The following is a 19,705-nucleotide window of genomic DNA, read 5'->3' on the forward strand; positions in this document are numbered from 1 at the left end:
GCAGGAAGGAGCTGTTAAAGAATTTTAAGCAGCAGAATCCAGAAAGATACCATACTTCAGGGTGGTTTGAAGGGAGAAAGATAAAAGGCAAGGAGGAGACCAATTAGGAAGTTATTGTATTAGTTCAAATATTCTCTCTGATGACATTTAGCATCCTCATATAAGGACTCACGTGACAAATTCCTCCTAGAAGTTAGTGCCGGGAAAATGCTCATTTTTACTGGGGAAATGATACGAGCACTGTATAAGGTTTGAGTAGATCCCTCTGGAAAAAGCAGAGACCAGCCAGGAAGCTAATACAGTAGTCTGTCTACTCAGGTGTTCTTTTATGACCCTCAGGAGGGTTTTGCCATTTTTGTCGTAAACTTCCTGCATGCTTCTCATTACAATATTTCGTTTCAACTGTTTTTGTGAAAGGGATCTTCCATTGTATCTGCTAACCACCTATTTCTTTTTGTGTATTAATTTCATAAGTGGCTATCTTACCAGATTCTTTTGTTTCTAGGAGTTTTTATTTAATTGAGTTTGCTAAAGTATAATTTACATACAATAAAACGCACCCATTCAAAGTGTACAATTCAGTGGGTTTTGACATATATTCGTAACAGTCACCATAAGTAAGATATAGAACATTTCCTTCACCCAAAATTTCCCTCCTGCCTTTTTTCCCCCCTTATGCCTTTTTGTTATTAAACCCTCCTATCTGTCTCACTCACAGCCCAGGCAGCTATTAACCTCCTAATTCTGTCACTCTGTCCACTTGTTCTGGAATTTCTTGTAACGGGAACCACCCAGTACGTGCTCCTTTGTGTCTGGCTTTCATGTGTTGAGGCCGACGCTTTCGAGATTCATTCAGGTCATTGCGTGCATCAGAGGTTGTTCTTTCTGTGGCTCAGTACTATTCCGTGGTACAGATGGACCGCGATGTAGCTGTTCACCAACTGATGGACGTTTTCTTTGCTGTTTGGGGCCACTACGAATGAAGCTGCTATAATGAAAATTCTTGTGCCCATCTCGTTGTGGACGTATGTTTTCATTTCTCTTGGGTAAATACTCAGGAATGAAATCGTTGGCTCAAAAGCAGGTATAACTTTGTTCGAACTGCTAAAACAGTTTTCCAGAGTGACTGACTCTTATTTCATATTCCCGCCGGCGGTGGTGAGATCCAGTTTCTCCACATTCTTGTCAACACTTGATAATGTTCATCTTTTCAGTTTTAGCCTTTGTAGTATGTGTGTAATGACTTTTTTTTTTTAAGATTTTATTTATTTTTGTCTTTGAGAGAGAGAGAGGGAGGGGGAGAAGGACAAGCAGACCGCACACTGAGTGCAGAGCCCAAGGTGGGGCTCGATCCCACGACCCTGAGATCATGACCTGAGCTAAAATCAAGGGTCGGAGGCTTAACCAACTGAGCCACCCAGGCGCCCCTGTGTGAAATGACATTTAATTGTGGTTTTAATTTCCACTTCCTGTATGAAGTGTATGAAGAATGGTGTTAGGGACACCTGGGTGGCTCAGTTGGTTAAGCATGGGACTCCTGATTTGGGCTCAGGTCATGATCTCAGGGTCATGCTGTCGAGCCCCTGGTCAGGCTCTGCACTGGGCATGGAGCCTGCTTAAGATTCTCTCTTTGTGAGATGCCTGGGTGGGCCAGTTGGTTAACGGTCTACCTTCTGCTCAGGTCATGATCCCAGCGTCCTGGGATCGAGCCCCACATCGAGCTTCCTGCTCAGTGGGGAGTTTGCTTCTCCCTCTCTCTCTGTCCCTGCTCATGTTCTCTCTCTTGCTCACTCTCTCTCTCAAATAAATAACTAAAATATTAAAAAAAAAAAAAGATTCTCTCTCTGCCCCACCTCCCCATGCTTGCGCATGCGCTCGTGCCCACGCAAGCGCTCTCTCTCTCTAAAAAAAAAAAAAAAAAAAAAAGAATAATGTTAAACATCTTTTCATGTGCTAATTTGTGTATCTTCTTTGGGGAAATGTCTGTTTAAATCATTTGCCAATGTCATATAGTTGTCCTATCATTGAGTTGTTTGATATCTTTAGACATTCTAGATGCAAGTCTTTTGTCAGATATATATATTGCAAATACTTTATTCTAATTCATGGCGTGGCTTCTCATTTCCTTAATAGTATCGTTCAAAGTGCAGAATTTGTCAAATTTTTCTTTATGGCCGATGCTTTGTGTGTGCTCAGAAATCTTTGTCTAGGGGTGCCTGGCTGGCTTGGTTGGAAGAGTGTGTCTCTGTTGATCTTGGGGTCATGGGTTCGAGCCCCATGTTGGGCGTAAAGATTACTAAAATAAGTAAACTTAAAAAAAAAAAAAAAAAGAGGGGTGCCTGTGTGGTGCAGCCTGTTAAGCTTCAGACTCTTGGTTCGGCTCAGGATGTGATCTCAAGGTCGTGAGATTGAGCCCCGCCTCAGGCTATGTGCTGAGTATGGAATCTGCTTGGGACTCTCTCCCTCTGCCTCTGCCTCTGCCCCCCCTCCCCCTTTAAATAAATAAATAAATCTTAAAAAAAAAAAAAAAAAACGAGGGGCGCCTGGGTGGTTCAGTTGGTTAAGCAACCAACTCTTGATTTCAGCTCAAGTCATGATCTCCGTGTGAGCCCCATGTCAGGCTCTGCACTGAGCCTAGCACCTGCTTGAGATTCTCTCTCCCTCTCCCACTGCCCCTCCCCCTGCTCACGCATTCTGTCTCTCTCAAAAAAAAAAAAAAAAAAGAAAGAAAAGAAATCTTTGCCTACCCCAAAGTCCTGAAGATTTTCTCCTATGTTTTCTTCTACAAATTTAACTTTTACATTTAGTTTTGTGATCCATTTTGAGTTTAAAATTTGTCTGTGGTGTAAAGTAAGGGTCAAGGTTCATTTTTTTTTTCCTATAATGGATACCCAGTTGTTCTGGCACCATTTAAAAAAATATATTAGTATTTCCACATTGAGTGATTGTGGCACCTTTTTAAAAAATTGATAACATTGATAATATATTTGTGTGTATATTTCTGGACTCTCTTCTATTCCACTGATCTATGTGTCTAACCTAATGTTAATACTACACTGTCAGGGAGCCTGGGTGGCTCAGTGGGTCGAGCATCCTGCTGTTGATTTCAGCTCAGGTCATGATCTCAAGGTTGTAGGATTGAGCCCCGAGTAGGGCTCTGCGCTCAGCATGAAGTCTGCTTGTCCCTCTCCCTCTACTCCTTCCGCTCTCCCATATCTAAAATAAATAGATAAATAATCTTAAAAAAAATGCTGTACTCTCTTGGTCACTGTAGTTATATTAAATCTTAAAACTTGTGAGGCAAGTACCTTTTATTCTTTTCAACATTGTTTTGGCTATTCTAGGTCCATTGCATATCATATAAATTTTAGAATCAGCTTGGTAATTTCTATAAAAAGAAGCTTTTTGGATTTTGATTGAGATGACATGGATTCCATAGGTTAATTTGAATAGAATTGACATATTAGCTGTTTTGGTCTTCTGATTCATGTATGTGGCCTGTCTTTCCATTTATTTAGATCTTTGACATTTCTCTTAGCCATTTTGTAGTTTCCAGTATACAGAGTTTGCATATATTTTATTAATTTGATCCCTAGGTGTTTCATGTTTTTTAATGTTTTTACGAATGCATTGTTTTTTTATTTCATTTTCTAATTGTTCATTATTAACTTATACGAGTAAATTTGTATATGTTGACCCTATATCCCGTGACCTTGTTAAATTCAGTTAGTTATTAGTTCTAGAAGAGTCTCTGTAGATCTCTGGGGATGTTCTACATGATTTCTCTTGGGATTTACTTATTTGTACAGTGAGTAAAAAAAAATGACAGGCTTTTCCCTCTTCCTTTTCACTCTCTTTTATTTCTTTGTCATTTCTTATTACATTGACCAAGACCTCCAGGTCAATGTTGAGTAGAAGTGATGAGAGCACAAATCTTTGCCCTCTCCCCAATCTTTTGCTTTTTGTAGATGCTCTTTAACAGGCTGGGGAAGTTCCCTTCTATTCCTATTTTGCTAGAGTTGTTATCATGAATGCGTAGTTTGTTTTTTTTTATAAATGCATGATTAATTTTTCAAATGCTTTTTCTGCATCTATTGTTTTTTTTTAAAGATTTTATTTATTCATTTGAGAGAGAGAGAGCACGCACATGGCGCAGAGGGAGAGGCAGAAGCAGACCCCCCAGTGAGCAGGGAGCCCGTCCTGGGGCTTATTCCTGGGACCCTGAGATCATGACCTGAGCTGAAGGCAGCCACTTAACTGACTGAGCCACTGAGGCACCCCTCTGCATCTATTGATAATCATTTTTTTTCTTAATTTTTTCTATTAACATGGTACATTGTGCAGATTGATTTTCAACTGTTAAACTCTCTTGCATTCCTGGAGTAAAACTTAGTTGTTGTTGTCTTTTTATATATTCGATTTGCTAGTATAATGTTACACATTTTTTGTGTCTGTATTTACAAAGGATATTATTCTAGAGTTTTCTTTTCTTAGAGTGTCTTTGGTTTAAGTACTAGTATACTGGCCTCATAAAAAGAGTTGGGGAGTTTTCCGCCTTCCCTATTTCCTGAGTGTTTGTATGGGATGTGTATTATGTCTTCCTTAAATGTCTAATAGAATTTAACATTGAAGCCATTTGGGCCTGGAGTCTTTTTTGTGGGCAGATTTTTAAAGTTACATTTTCAGTTTCTTTAATATTATATGTTTAGTTTCTTTAATTGATATATGGCTGGTCAGACTTTTTATTTTTTCTTGTGTTAGTTTTGACCATTTATATCTCTTAAGAAATGTGTTCATTTCAGGGGCCCTGGGTAGCTCAGTTGGTTAAGTGTCCAACTCTTGATTTTGGCTCAGGCCTTGATCTCAGGGTTGTGAGATCAAGCCCTCCATAGGGCTCTGTGCTGGGTGTGGAACCTGCTTAAGATTCTCTCTCTCTCCCTCAGTCCTCCCTCCCTCTCTCAAAACAAACAAACAAACAAACAAACAAACAACAGTGTTCATTTCATCTAAATTATTGAATTTATTGACAAAGTTGTTCATAATATTTTGTTTTTGTTTTTTTAATGTCTGTAGGATCTGTAATGATGTTTCCCTCTTTTATTCCTGATATTGGTAATTTTGCATTTTTTCTTTTTTTAATTAATTGGTCAAGCTAGAGGTTGATAAATTTCATTGATATTCATATCAGTTTTATTGCTATTGATCAATGTATTGATATTGAGATAGAGAACTAGCTTTTGGTTTCATTGATTTTCTTCTCTCATTTGCTCAGTTTCTATTTCATTTATTTCTGATCTTGTCTTTATTTATTTTCTTTCTTCTCCTTCTATTGGGTATAATTTGATCTCCTTTTTCTAGCTTCTAATGTAGAAAGTTAACTCACCGAGTTTTAGAACTTTTATCTTTTTTAATGTAAGCCTTTGAAGCTATACATTTTCCCCTAAACATGACTTTAACTGAAAACAACAAATTTTGATATATTGTTTCATGTACTTCAAAACACTGTGTAATATTGCTTGTGATTTCTTTTACACATAGGTTATTTAGAAGTTTAGTCTTCAATTTCCAAATTTTGGAGGATTTTCTTTTGCTATTGATGTCTAACTTAATTCCATATGGTCAGAGAATATACTTTGTATGATTGCAATCCTCTAAATATATTAAACATTGTTTTATGGCCAAGCCTATAGTCTGTCTTGGTAAATGTTTGAAATGCACTTAAAAAGAAGGTATACTTTGCTGCTGTTGTGTGAAGTGTTCTATAAATGTCAACTTGGTCAAGTTGGTTGATAGTGTTGGTCAGGTGTTTTGTACACTTATCGATTTTTCTATCCCTTCTATCAATTACTGAGGAGTGTTGAAATATACAGCAATAGATATGAATTTCAGTATTTCTCTTCACTTCTGCCAGTTTTTGCTTTCTGTTTTGAACCTCTGTTATTAGGTACATAGATACTTTAGGTTATATTTTCTCAGTGAAGTAATATTTTCATAATTATAAAATCTTTTTAACTCTGGTGTTGTCTTGAGCCTACTTTGCCTGATATTAATATAACCATCCCTCTCTCTTACAGTTAGGGTTTTCATGGTATCCTTTTTACATTTATTTACTCTTAACGTCTGTATCTTTATATTTAAAGTGAATTTCTTGTAGATAGCATACATTTGGTCATTTTTCATCCAGTCTGATAATCTTATTTTAAGTGGAGTTCTGAATATTTGCATTTAATGTAATTATCAATATAGTTGGATTTAAATGTACCATCTTCCTGTTTGTTTTTTATTTATGTCACCTGTTTTTGTTCCTTTCCAGCTCTTTTCCTGCCTTTTCCTTATCCTGCCTCAATAAAGACTACTGAATAATTTTTGTATTCTCCACTTTATCTCCATTTTATCTCCACTGTTGGCTTATTAGCTTAAACTCCTTGTTTTACATTTAATGGTTGCTCTAGAGGTTACAACATGCATTTTACTTATCACTCATCACAAATCACACCACTTCATGTATAGCAGGGGTTGGCAAGCTACAGTCTTCAGGTCAAGTCTGGATCCCTACCTGCTTTTATAAGTAAAACCACAGCCATTCATTTATGTGCTCTTTATGGTATATTTTGTGCTACAGTGATAGAGTTGAGTTGTTGCAACAGAGACCATTAGCCTGTAAAACCTAAAATATTTGCTGTCCTGCCTTTTACAGCAAAAGTTTGCAAACCTCTGATATATAATGTATTTCTGTTTCTCATCTTTTCTTCAAATACTTTTTCTGCTTCCGTCCTTCCCAGAACCTCAATTACAAACATATTAGACCACTTAATATCGTTCCACATGTCACTAAGTCTCTGTTCATTTTTTATCTGTCTTTTTTTTTTTTTTAAGATTTTATTTATTTATTTGACAGAGAGAGGGATAGCCAGCGAGAGAGGGAACACAAGCAGGGGGAGTGGGAGAGGAAGAAGCAGGCTCATAGCGGAGGAGCCCGATGTGGGGCTCGATCCTAGAACGCCGGGATCATGCCCTGAGCCGAAGGCAGACGCCTAACGACTGAGCCACCCAGGCGCCCCATCTGTCTTTTTTTTTTAACATCAGATAATCCATTGCTGTGTCTTCACATTCATGGATTATTCTTCTATAATGAAAACTGCTATTATTAAGCCCATCTAGTGAATTTTTAATTTCAGATATTATATGTTTTCGTTTCTAGGAAATTTACTTGATTGTTTTTAATATCTTCTATTTCTCTATATTCTTCATGTTTTTCTTTAAATTGTGAATATATGTATAATAACTTTTTACATCTTTGCTAAGTCTGGCATTCATTTCTGGATCTATTGACTAATTTTTCTTCCGAGTCTAGCGTGACTTTTTTTTTTTCACATGTCTAGTACTTTTTGATGGGATGATGGTCAAAGTAAACATGTGTTTTTGAGTGTCTGAATTTCGTGTCTTTAAAGACTTTTGAATTCTTGGTTTACTTGTTAGTTAAGTTGCTAAGGGATCAGCTTGATGATTTAAGGCCTGTTTTTGAGTTTGGGGGACAGTTCTAGGATGATCTTTACTGTTGAGTTCGGGTAGTCCTTCAACTAAGATGTTGCTGTTCTGGGTTCTCCATTTAATGCCCTGGCTGCTCAGTGAAGAAGTCTTACTCTGGCTGGTCAAAACTTAATTGTCTCTTAACTCTCCGTGAGCTCTGGGAATTTTTCTGCTTAGACTTCTTCTTCTCTTTACTCAGACTCTTGAAGTTTCACATTACACATATGGATTAGTGTTTAGCACAGACTTAGAATATTCCTATACAGACTTATGGACCCCATTGCCTGTGTCATTGTCTCCTCTGGTACTTTACCCTAAAACTTCCAGGTACCTCAGCCCTGGTGAACTCAGCCCCCTGTCCCCCACTTCTGCTTTTTTTTTTTTTTTTAAATAGACTCCACACCCAACATGGGGCTTGAACTCACAACCCTGAGATTAAGAGTCACATTGTCCAAGGACTGAGCCAGCCCGACGCCCCTGTTCAGTACATTTTGATTTCCCCTTCCTGTATCACAATCCAGAAAGCCAAAGTGATTGGCTTACCTCATTTGATCCTCAGAGATCATAGTCCCACTTCTCCTGTTTTTTATTGTCTAAAAACATTTTTTCATGTATTTTATTCAGTTTTCTAATAGTTTATAGCAGAATGCCAAGTCTACTACCAGTTATTCCAACATGGCAAAAACCCAATTTTACTTTAGAAAATAGTTTTTTAATTTTACTCTTGTGTTTTTTTAAAGTAGTCTTCATGCCCAGCATGGAGCCCAGTGTGGGGCTTGAACTCATGACCCCAAGATCAAGACCTGAGCCGTGACCAAGAGTCAAACACCCAACTGACTGAGCCACCCAGGAGCCCCTACTTTTGCATTTTATTTTTATTTTTATTTTTTTAAGATTTTTTAAATTTATTTATGAGATAGAGACAGCCAGCGAGAGAGGGAACACAAGCAGGGGGAGTGGGAAAGGAAGAAGCAGGCTCACATCAGAGGAGCCTGATGTGGGGCTCGATCCCATAACACCGGGATAACGCCCTGAGCCGAAGGCAGACGCTTAACCGCTGTGCCACCCAGGCGCCCCTACTTTTGCATTTTAAAGATACATGGTGTCACCTACAATAACAACAACTGTTTCATCCCTTCCGATATTCATATTTTCTATTTAATTATCTTGCCTAATTCATTGGCTAGTACATCCGGGACAGTCTTAAATAATAGTATTGATATTTTCTCGGTATTTTTCCCTAAGGGTAGATGGGAAAGCTCTTTAAAGAGATAACATCAAGAGTTAATGGAAGTGTTGGAGGAAAAAGACACTCTCAACTGGTGTTGGTAAAGATATAAATTAATATAATGTTTTGGGAAGGTAATCTGTACCCACTCAGCTGTGCCACTTCTCGGAATCCGGTTATTTCACAAGTGTTCGAGGATCCAGGTGCAAAGGTGTTTGTTGCGGCATCATTTATAATAGCAAAAAATTGTAAAGTCATAACCCATGACCATGTTTCAAATGAGAATAGAGCAATTATTAGATTTTAACTGACAGGACATGATAGTAAAAAATTGGGTATTGACCTGATGCTCCTCTAGCAATATTCCCAGGTGTCTTGTTTTGGCAGGTGTATGGCACAGCCCCGAGTACGTTCTCCTTCTGTTAGCAGAGTGTCCTTGTTCGTCTGTGCTCTGGAGACATACGAGAACTCAGGAAAGGCTGGCTCTTTGGGCATAGAATGAGAATACGAAGGTGCCAATCTCCAACCACATGATTCAGTCTCTTTTATGTAATAATTTCTGGTTTTTGAAGTGGGATTTTGAAGCCCACTATTAGCCAGAATCTGGATTACATCAAACGTGGAAGAAACTTCATTGTAGACATGGCTCCTTGAGCATTAATATATTGGGGTGCTCTTCACCCCAATGTTCAGATTCAGGGGTGCCTGGGTGGTGCAGTCGTTAAGCGTCTGCCTTCGGCTCAGGGCGTGATCCCGGCATTTTGGGATCAAGCCCCGCATCAGGCTCCTCCCCTGGGAGCCTGCTTCTTCGTCTCCCACTCCCCCTGCTTGTGTTCCCTCTCTCGCTGGCTGTCTCTGTCTCTGTCAAATAAATAAATAAAATCTTTTTTAAAAAATTAAAAATAAATAAATATGTTCAGATTTATAAATTTGATACAGTACTGACTTGTAGTTAATGCGTTTTTATTTTTTTTATTTTTTTTTTTTAAGATTTTATTTATTTATGTGACAGAGAGACAGCCAGCGAGAGAGGGAACACAGCAGGCGAGTGAGAGAGGAAGAAGCAGGCTCCTAGCGGAGGAGCCTGATGTGGGGCTCGATCCCGGAACCCCAGGATCACGCCCTGAGCCGAAGGCAGACGCTTTAACGACTGCGCTACCCAGGCGCCCCAGTTAATGCGTTTTTAAAAGACGTGCCCAGCCAGTTCAGTACAGTTAGCACGAATGAGAGCTGGTTTGGCAGACCGCACGTTCCTGAGTGGAGAGGCCTCACTAATCTGTTTGTGTTCCTGGCCATGGTCTCCCCTTCTTCACGATTACATGTTCTGCTGAATGGTTTTGGCCCATAATGACTTTTCACAGGTATGCAAGTGTTTAGGCTAAAGTTACCATAAGAGTATTAAACACAAATATTACTTCGGATTTTATTTTATTTATTTTTTTAAAGATTTTATTTATTTACTTGACAGAGAGACAGCCAGCGAGAGAGGGAACACAAGCAGGGGGAGTGGGAGAGGAAGAAGCAGGGTCTCAGCAGAGGAGCCTGATGTGGGGCTCGATCCCAGAACACCAGGATCACGCCCTGAGCCAAAGGCAGACAGACGCTTAATGACTGTGCCACCCAGGCGCCCCTATTTCGGATTTTAAAGTGGATATTTTAGAGACACCTGGGTGGCTCAGTTGGTGGAGCATCCGCCTTCGGCTGAGGTCTGATCCCGGGGTCCTGGGATCGAGTCCTGCCTCAGGCTCCTTGCTCAGCGGGGAGCCTGCTTCTCCCTCTGCCTGCAGGTCCCCCTGCTTGTGCTCACTCTCTTTGACAAATAAAAAAATAAATAAAATCTTAAAAAAAAATAAAATAAAATGGATATTTTACAGTGGCTTGAGCCAGGAAAACACCTTCAAAAAACTTGTCAGCTATTAATTAGAGATTGGTGGAAGACTTCTGACGTCATGGAAAGTACCACGAAGTTATTGTAGCCTGCAAAGAAATGATTCACAACTATATACCTGAACGAAACTGAAGGAAATTTTGCCCGCAGGCATGCTAGGACTTCAGGGGATATGGAGGAAAAAACAACGGCAACATAGCCACACCAGAGACTATGCTTTAGTGATATGATAACCTGAATTGCACTGAGTATATTAAATTATTGTTCCCGTTTATGGAAATGTGTTCTCTCCGCTAAATAGAGTATTCTTGAATGGGCTACAGTTGCAGCCTTGGAGAGTGTCACAAATTAGGAATAAATGACTCTTGGTTACACATTATAGAAACTCAAATTTCAACAGAAAAGACGTATTGGCTCTTGTAACTACGAATCTAGAAGGAGCATTGGCTTGTCATCAGAACTCTCTAGAACAGTTTTGTCTGGCTTTCCTCTGTGTTAACATCACTTTTCGGTGGGTTAATCCCTTGTTGAAGGTACCTTTTTGTAGTTCTAGGCTTTTATGATTCTTTTTTATTTTTATTTTATTTTTTTAGATTTTATTTATTTATTTGACAGAGACAGCCAGCGAGAGAGGGAACACAAGCAGGGGGAGTGGGAGAGGAAGAAGCAGGCTCCCAGCAGAAGAGCCTGATGTGGGGCTCGATCCCAGAACGCCGGGATCACGCCCTGAGCCGAAGGCAGACGCCCAACGACTGCGCCACCCAGGCGCCCCTAGGCTTTTATGATTCTTAAGGCCCATGCTGTCATGTAGTGAGAGCTTCATTCTCTCGCTTCCATGATACACCCGAAGGGAGGACTCGGACTGACCAGTCTGGTCATGTGCCCGTGGGCTCAGTGAGGCCAAGGAATGGGCAGGACCACCAAGCTGTGAAAGGCAGCTCCCAAAAGAAAAATAGGAATCCTCTGCTGAGGAAGAGAAAGGGCTGCTGTGCCCATGAAGACGACCGAGGTCCAAGTATAATAACAGAAGTGGAAGGAGGATCACGTAGCATTACCCCTGAAAGGTTGTAAGTGACGTGACTTCATGCCTGTGATCTGATTTTTAAGTATTCCGGAGGGAGAAAAGTGGAGGCAGAGAGAAGACGGAAAATCAGCAGGACTGACCCATGTTAAGGCTGGGTGGTAAATATACAGGCATTCTGTATATTACCTACTCTGCTTCGGTGAGCCTTTAAAATTCTGCTTAAAGACGTGAAGGACAAAAACAAGTGCAGTTTCTAATTGACTACAATTGTTTCTAAGAAATAAAAGGTAAGAGAGACGCAGAGAGGAAAGATTATATGTCATTTGCCCAGACGGGCAAGTCTCAGGATAGATCCTTTTCTTAGACGGCTGATTTATCTATTTTTGGTCCTAGAAACGTTATCAGGCAGGGTCTACTCGGGAAAACAGAAACCAGTCTGGGTCTTTCAAAGAGAGGGAGTTGAATATGTGAAATCGGTGCTGAAAGTGTAGGAAGGGCTAGAACAGCAAAATGGAAAAGAGGGCCCAGAGGGAGTGAGAAGGATTCTAATCCTACGTCAGAAGCTCCTGTGCCCCTGACCTGGCGCCCCCAGGTGTGTGCTGGCTGCTGTGTGTTTGAGCTGCTGTCACGGTCAGCTCTGCATCTGCCAAAGGGGTGCCACTTTTACCGGAGACGGAAGGTCCAGAGGGTAGAAAGGCTGTGGGGTCCAGAGTCACCCACCCCTATGCCCCTACACCCAACACCCAGCAGCCACTAGCAATGGCTGCATTTCCACTGCAAGTTTCCAAACAGGAAACTTCTTTTTTCTTTGCCTGACTTCCTCTCAGTGCTTCCTGTTGATAGACTCGAACAGGAAGCCAGCTGCAAGGAAGGAAGCCTGGGAAATGTCATTTGTAGAATTCCAGGTGCATCAGTAGAGAGTAGAGCATGGCAGGTGTTGAGCGGAGAGACAACATGTAAATGACCAGCATAGTCCACCCTCTGGGCAACTTGGCATCTCTATGCACCACTCTTCCCATATTTCAAATTCTTTTTTTTTTTTTAAGATTTATTTATTTATTTAGAGAGAGAGAGAGAGAGAGAGAGTGTGTGTGTGTGTGTGTGCGCGCACAAGTGGGAGGGGCAGAGAGAGAGGGAGAGATAATCTCAAGCAGACTCATCACTGAGCGTGGAGTCCTACATGAGGCTCGATCTCACGACCCTGAGATGACCATCCAAACTGAAACCAAGAGTTAGAGGCTCAACTGACTGTACCATCCAGGTGCCCCCCCCCATATTTAAAATTCTAAACAAATTCCTGAGTCTGCTTTACAATAGGTAACTATCCTTAGTACAAAAAAAGATGCCCTCTCCGTCTCCCAAAATGGGAGCTGTTAATTCCTCTTTTAGGTCAGTCATAATCAAATTTAATGGAATCGGGACATCTAGGTGGCTCAGTCAGTTAAGTGTCCAACTCTTGATTTCTGTTTGGGTCATGATCTCAGGATTGTGAAATGGAGCCCCATGTCGGGCTCGCAGTGGGCATGGGGACTGGTTAAGATTCTCTCTCCCTCTGCCCCTACCCCTCCCTTAAAAAGTTTTTTTTTTTAGTGGAATCATGTGATGTTTCCCTGCTGGAGGTGTTCCTATCTTGAGAGCTAAGACCTTGGCAGGGAGAGAAAGCAAAAATTCTGCAAATGGGTTATTATCCATCCCTTGGTTTCTAGAATTAAATATTCTAGCTATGGAAAAAATAGCGTTATATATTAGTCAGTGGTGAAAAGCATATAGCACGTCCATTTGGATAGCACCCCTATTTCTCGGGGTATCGTCTCTCAGATGGGGTCCTAATGGAATATTCAGTTGGTTATTCTACCGTTTTATCAGGTGAGCTGCCTCTGGGTGGCAGAGTACATGGCAGGTTTTATGGCAGCCAGGGAAGGAGGCTGGCTGACCGCCACAGGTCATCTTGTCCACCTGATTTCTGAAAGGCTTCTCTGTAGTGGGTCCCCTTTATTAAACATTGGCATGAGCACCAAAACTTTATACTCTGTACCCACTCCAAGAGGTATATCCATCTGTCTTTCCCCCACATGCCTCTTCCCCACATGACCACCAATCCTTCTATCCAGTTCTTTCTAAATCCTTGATTGTTTGGCCAACTTGTTAGCCATTGTCCATGGATCTAGGTAAAATCTATGCCTCTATCTCTTTGTCCATGCAAAGTGGACAATCAGACACTCACTGAGGAGATTTCCTTTACCTAATGTCTTTCAGGGACACTCCTGCTGGAGTTGGGATGTTTCTGCCATCCACTTCCAGCCGCTGCCGGCATATTGTGGAGAACCATCTGTAAATGAGGCTTTAACTGTTTCTTCCTCAGCCAAGTAGTTTAGGGAACTCAACAACCATATGTGTGAGTGGAGGAAAGGCAGCAATGGACCAGGAGTAGGAGCTGTGGCATGTGCCCCCTGCTCATGAACTTATTTGTGGATTCAGGACCTGTTCAGTCCAGTCTTGTACTTAACATTTCACCTTGGTGAGGGAGTGCTGCTGCACGTGGCCAAATGTATAATTTGGTGCATCAGTAACACCCATGATAGGCAACTCAGGCATAGCCACTTGCTGTCCGTGGTCAGGCATCAGGCTCTAATAAGAGGGCCTGGTGGCATTCCAAAACCTCTTTTTCAAAAGGAGAATAGTTATGTGCTGGAGAGGTGTGATGGGTAATTTTATGTGTCAACTTGACCGGTCTACGGTGTACACAGTACTTTGGTCAAACATTCTGAGTGTTTCTGTGAGAATGATTTTGAATGCACTTAACATTTAAATTGATAGTAGAGCAGATTGCCCTCCCTAATACGGGTGGGCCTCATCCAATCAGTTGAAGCCCTGAATAGAGCAAAAGGCTGATCCTCCCCCAAGTAAGAGAGTATTTCCTCCTGCCCAGCTACCTTGAGCTGGGACATTGGCTTTTTTCCTGCCTTTGGACTCAAACTGAAACATTGGCTCTCCCTGAGTCTCAAGCGGGCCAGCCTTCGGACTAGAACTCACCCCACTGGCTTTCCTGGTTCTCAGGCCTTCAGTCTTGGACTGGAACAACGACAGCAGCTCCCCTGGGTCTCCCGCTTGCCAACTGCAAAATTTTGGACTTACTACCCTCCAGAATCATTTGAGCCAATTCCTTGTAATAAATCATATATGCATTCTATTGGTTCTGTTTCCCTGGAGAACCCTAATTTATACAAGAAGTATTGAATTTTCTCTCAAATTCTAAGGGCCATGGTTCCCCTGTTGGGGCTGGTCGTAGGCTCCGTACAGCACCCCCTGTCTCCCACAAACCTCTGACACCACTGCAGTGGCTGTGTCATAAGGCCTGTGTAGCAGGGCAACTAGTACTGTAGCCTGCACCTTGTGCAGAACCTTTTCTTGCTCTGGGCCACAATTAAAACTCACCATCTTGGGCGCCTGGGTGGCTCAGTTGGTTAAGCGTCTGCCTTCGGCTCACAGGTCATGATCCCAGGGTCCTGGGATCGAGCCCCGTGTTGGGCTCTAGGCTCAGCAGGGAGTCTGCTTCTCCTTCTCCGTCTGCCTGCCTCTCTGCCTACTGGTGCTGTCTCTCTCTCTCTCTCTCAAATAAATGAATACAATCTTAAAAAACAACAACAACTCACTGTCTTATGAGTTACTCAGTGTGTAGGTTGGAACAGCACCTAGATGCCATGTATTATTGCTCCCAAACCAAACAGTTCCCACAACTTGTTTTTTACGGTGGTGGCATGAGGTGCACCAGTTGGTATTTCACTTTATCGTGGGCTAATCCCAACTTGCCCCAGATCGCGTGACCCCTAAGAATTTCAACAAGGAGGCAGGACCCTCCCTCTTCATGGTCTTTGTCTCCTACCTTGTGCCATGCGTTTGTCTCACTACGGTATTGAGGATCGTTGCTGCGTTCTGCTCATTGTGTCCAGTCAGCATGACATCATCAAGTGCGGGGTCCCTGACAGGTACAAGCAAACTGCTGCTCGTGTTTCTTGCTAATCCAGGTAGAGAGGAGAACATCTCTCCAAGGCGATGGCTGTCTTCCAGGTGCCGGCTACTATGTTGATTTGTTTCCATGGAAAGTTCACATCTGGAAAAGAGCTACAATTAAAATTACTCATTGATTAAGGACACTATAATTTATAGTCAGTGTCCAAGATCCACCCACGTTCTAGAGGCCAAATGGTGAATTAAATGCAGCAGCTCTAGGAATCGCCACCCTAACATCTTTGAAGCCTTTGCTGCTGGCGCTAATCTCCGCGTATCCCCTAGAGATGCGGTATTGGTTTTAGTTTATCCTGGTAAGGAGAGGAAGTTTGTTCCTTCTTACCGTAACAGCCCTCACACCATGATCAGGGAGCAAATGTGGGGCTTCTGCCAGTTGCTAAGAGGGACTTTTTGGAACCGTACTTTAGAAACTGGGGAAATTGCCATAGAGTGAGATCAACTCAGGCCAGAACCCCATTTATTACTTGACCTCAATAAGCCCCTCCCTTGATTGGTGACTCACAGTCGTGTTCTGGGTGCCCAGGGATTAACACCAATTCAGAAGCATCATCTGGCAATCCCTGGAAGGTCCAGATATTTCTCTTTCCCAGTCTTCAGTCATCCTACTGCGTGGTTTCATTTACATTCATTTAGTAATGACTTACTAGGACATTATTTCCGGTATCTTTGAGGAAGACATGAGGAAAATGTTCTAGTATGTACTTGTGTAGTGTGGTACTACGTTGATCAAAGGCTCAATAAACCCATTTCTGTAAGTTGGGTTAGGTCTGAAGTATATATGACAGGCTGTCATGCTCCGATATGGCAAACCAGGTCAGAGTCTTGCTCAAGAGACCTAGAGTTTCTGGTCGTCTTCGCTTTTGTTTGTTGGTTGGATTTTTTTGGTTATATAGATCAATTTAATACTCCAGGAAACTGTTCATCAAATAATTCCCAGAGACAACATGATCAACTAGCCATCGCCAAAGATCCACCCCTGTTGTATATATATGGTAATTGTGTACACGTTGTCTCTGGCATTTAACCACTGTCACTTGGTCTTTGCCACCCTGGGACCTCATCATCCCCATTTCAGTGAAGACATCTCCCTTCGTGCCATTTCCATCCTATAGGTGACAGCCACAATATCTTAGTGAAGGAAGTATCCTCTGGACATCTGGGTTTCTTCCTCCACATTATGCCAGAACTTCTGGCATCTCAACTTCACTGAATATAGTCCACCCTTAAGTTCAAGGTGTGGTCTGCCCATGAAACAAATTTTTAGAGCCACTCCCAAGTGTTTGAACTAACACATAAAATCCACAGTCTCTGGTAAATGCACCCCTAGGAATAAGTCCAGCCTGCTGCAACATTGTTATCCCTCAGCATCCATTACTAGACATATTCCCATGTGTGTGCCAAGGTGAATTAGGAAAGTCTTGCAATACTTTATGTATAAATTATCTCCTCCCACATGATATTTTTCATTATCCCCCCCCCTGGGAAATGCTGATTCTGGTTATGGTCTGGTGGCAATGAGGGGTGGTGAGATGTGTCTGGAAGAAAATTGGCATCCCCTTGAAAGGTCATTGCCTCAGGTGTGTTATTACAGAGTCTTCGAGCGAGGGAAGGCTGGTCTCCTCAGACAAAGGAGAGGCTGCTCCCTGGCAAGGGGGAGACTCATGGGAATGTACGTTCTCAGATCGTCAGAATCTATTCATATGTTCCCATTCCAAGTCTCAGGGTCTCCTTCACCCTCAATACCCATCACATAAGAGACTTGGTCAGATGTAAAATCAACTTCTGTTGTAATTTTACAACCCACACAATTACATTAGTGTCTAAGTTTTAGCCCTGTCCATCCTGTGGCTTCACGGAGGTTCCTTTAGGGCCACTGTCGAAGTTCTCTGGTTTTCTAATGGTGACTTGAGCTGGGTTTAAAGCTTGAAGCTTGTCATTTCCTTTCTATAAGTGCCTCAGTACAGTCAGAAGCAGCTTACCTGATGAGGGTGAGTCCTTGTAGTCGTCGTTACTAACATCATGGTCAGATGCAGAAGCCCCTCGGTCACCCGAAGTGTTGGTTCAATAGGACTTCACCCTAAGCAAAGGTTGAGAAGTAATCAGAATGTCACTACATGACACGGATTACCAGCCTTCTTTAGTGGTAGTAGGGCCATCATTCTATTCAAGCTCAAAACAGTCAGCAAACCAAGCCCCAAACCCAGTTTTAGAGAGTCTATTTCCTGGGACCTTTTCTATAACTGAGATGATATAGGGAGAGTCCTACCCAGAAAATAGAAGCCATTCTAGATATTCTAGACAAAGATAACCCAGTACTGGAAATTATACAGGTGTGGGAAGGTGTGGAAGAGCACAGATGAGGATGGGGGCTGAGGAACAAAAAGAAAGGGGGGAATGAGACTCGGGGTCGCAAGCTGCTGATGCTCCTTCAAGCTGGAGCCCACGAGCGTGTAACTCCTGCTGCGCTTTTGGAGACACGGCCAGACCTGGATCCGCTGAAGACATACCGCTTCGATCAGAGCTGGAGCCTCCAGAAGGATTCTGCATCCGCCCAAGCTGCTGTCGTCCACAGCCATGCCGGCCTGCTGCTATCCGGCAACCGCCAGCCGCGGGCAGAGCTAGAGCGGGAAGTGTCCCCCTTCCTCTGGTCCTCTGGGTCCCATTTTCCATAGCCTGCAGGAAGCCAGCTGGTGAGAGAGCCTGGGTCATGTAGTTTGCACCCTCTCAGCCCCATCCGAACAGAGCAGAATATAAAAAGGCAGTTTGGGGACCCCTGGGTGGCACAGCGGTTAAGTGTCTGCCTTCGGCTCAGGGCGTGATCCCGGCGTTATGGGATCGAGCCCCACATCAGGCTCCTCTGCTATGAGCCTGCTTCTTCCTCTCCCACTCCCCTGCTTGTGTTCCCTCTCTCGCTGGCTGTCTCTATCTCTGTCAAATAAATAAATAAAATCTTTAAAAAAAAATAAAAAATAAAAAGGCAGTTTGGGGGCTTAAAAACAGTAGGTAAATAACCGATACAGAAACCAAAATCAGTTGCCTAAGTTATGAGGGCCCTGCTTCCTTACAAGGGCAAGGAAAAACTTACTCAGCCCTAGATGGGTAGGTTAAAGAAAAATGGCAGCTTCCCCTGCCCGGCAGTCGCTATAGTCCACCGTTTCCCCAGTAGAAATCCCTTAGTTACTGAACATCACTATTCTGTAAGCTGAGCTCATGCTGTTATACTTTAATCTTGTGATTTAAGTGGAAAGTATAAATCAGAGTAGATTAGCAATCAGATACACATTTTTTAAAAAATCAGATACACATTATTTATTTATTTTGGAGAGAGAGAGAGCGCGCGTGCACAGGGGCAAGGGGCAGAGGGAGAGGGAGAATCCCAAGCAGACTCCCTGCTGAGTGTGGACCCAACTTGGGGCTTGATCTCACGTCCTGAGATCACAACTTGAGCCGAAATCAAGAGTCAGATGCTTAACCCACTGAGCTACCCAGGCGCCCCATCAGATACACATTTTTATATTAACTACTGTAGTTCTACCATATTTCCCATATCCTCATCATTTTCACAAGTAATGCTATTTTACTTAGAGATCAAAGGCATCTGAAATAAACTCTGATCTCATCTCCTTCGAGATCGGTACACTTCATTCTCTCTTCCTGTTGCAAAGAAGAAGGTGCCCTCTCCTCCTACCCCTCACTAATCCTTTCCAGTGATAACCATTCTAGTATGTTCTCAGGCTCATTCCTCCCTGCTTTATCTGGAAATTTATTTCTTCAGGTACTTTTTTCTTTCCAAAATATTCAAATTCTTCTCAGTGTTGACCACACCTCTGCTTACTTTCACTGTCTCCCTTATTCTTTCCCTTCACAGCAAAATTCCGTGAGGGGTTGTGGGTACTTGTTCCTTTCATCCCATTCTCCCTGAAACCCACCCTAACACAGACACGCACACGCACGCAGAACACAGGTGCACACATGCACACACACAGAGACACAGACACGCCACACA

General features: G+C 42.4%; 1 protein-coding gene and 1 long non-coding RNA gene across 5 annotated transcripts in view; one reads left to right on the forward strand and one right to left on the reverse strand.

The window, feature by feature from the left end:
• The window catches only part of ZBTB8A (zinc finger and BTB domain containing 8A), a 58,371-nt gene that overhangs the window by 16,206 nt on the left and 22,460 nt on the right, over positions 1-19,705 (forward strand). The window lies entirely within an intron of this gene.
• LOC103666437 lies at positions 15,560-18,469 on the reverse strand. The gene is made up of 3 exons (XR_569501.2): positions 18,207-18,469; positions 17,679-17,776; positions 15,560-15,781 (listed from the first exon to the last, which is right to left on the reverse strand). It is a non-coding gene; the product is annotated as an uncharacterized LOC103666437 (long non-coding RNA).

Source organism: Ursus maritimus, unplaced genomic scaffold (genome assembly GCF_017311325.1).
Source record: "Ursus maritimus isolate PB19 unplaced genomic scaffold, ASM1731132v1 scaffold_32, whole genome shotgun sequence".
NCBI classification, from domain to species: domain Eukaryota; kingdom Metazoa; phylum Chordata; class Mammalia; order Carnivora; family Ursidae; genus Ursus; species Ursus maritimus.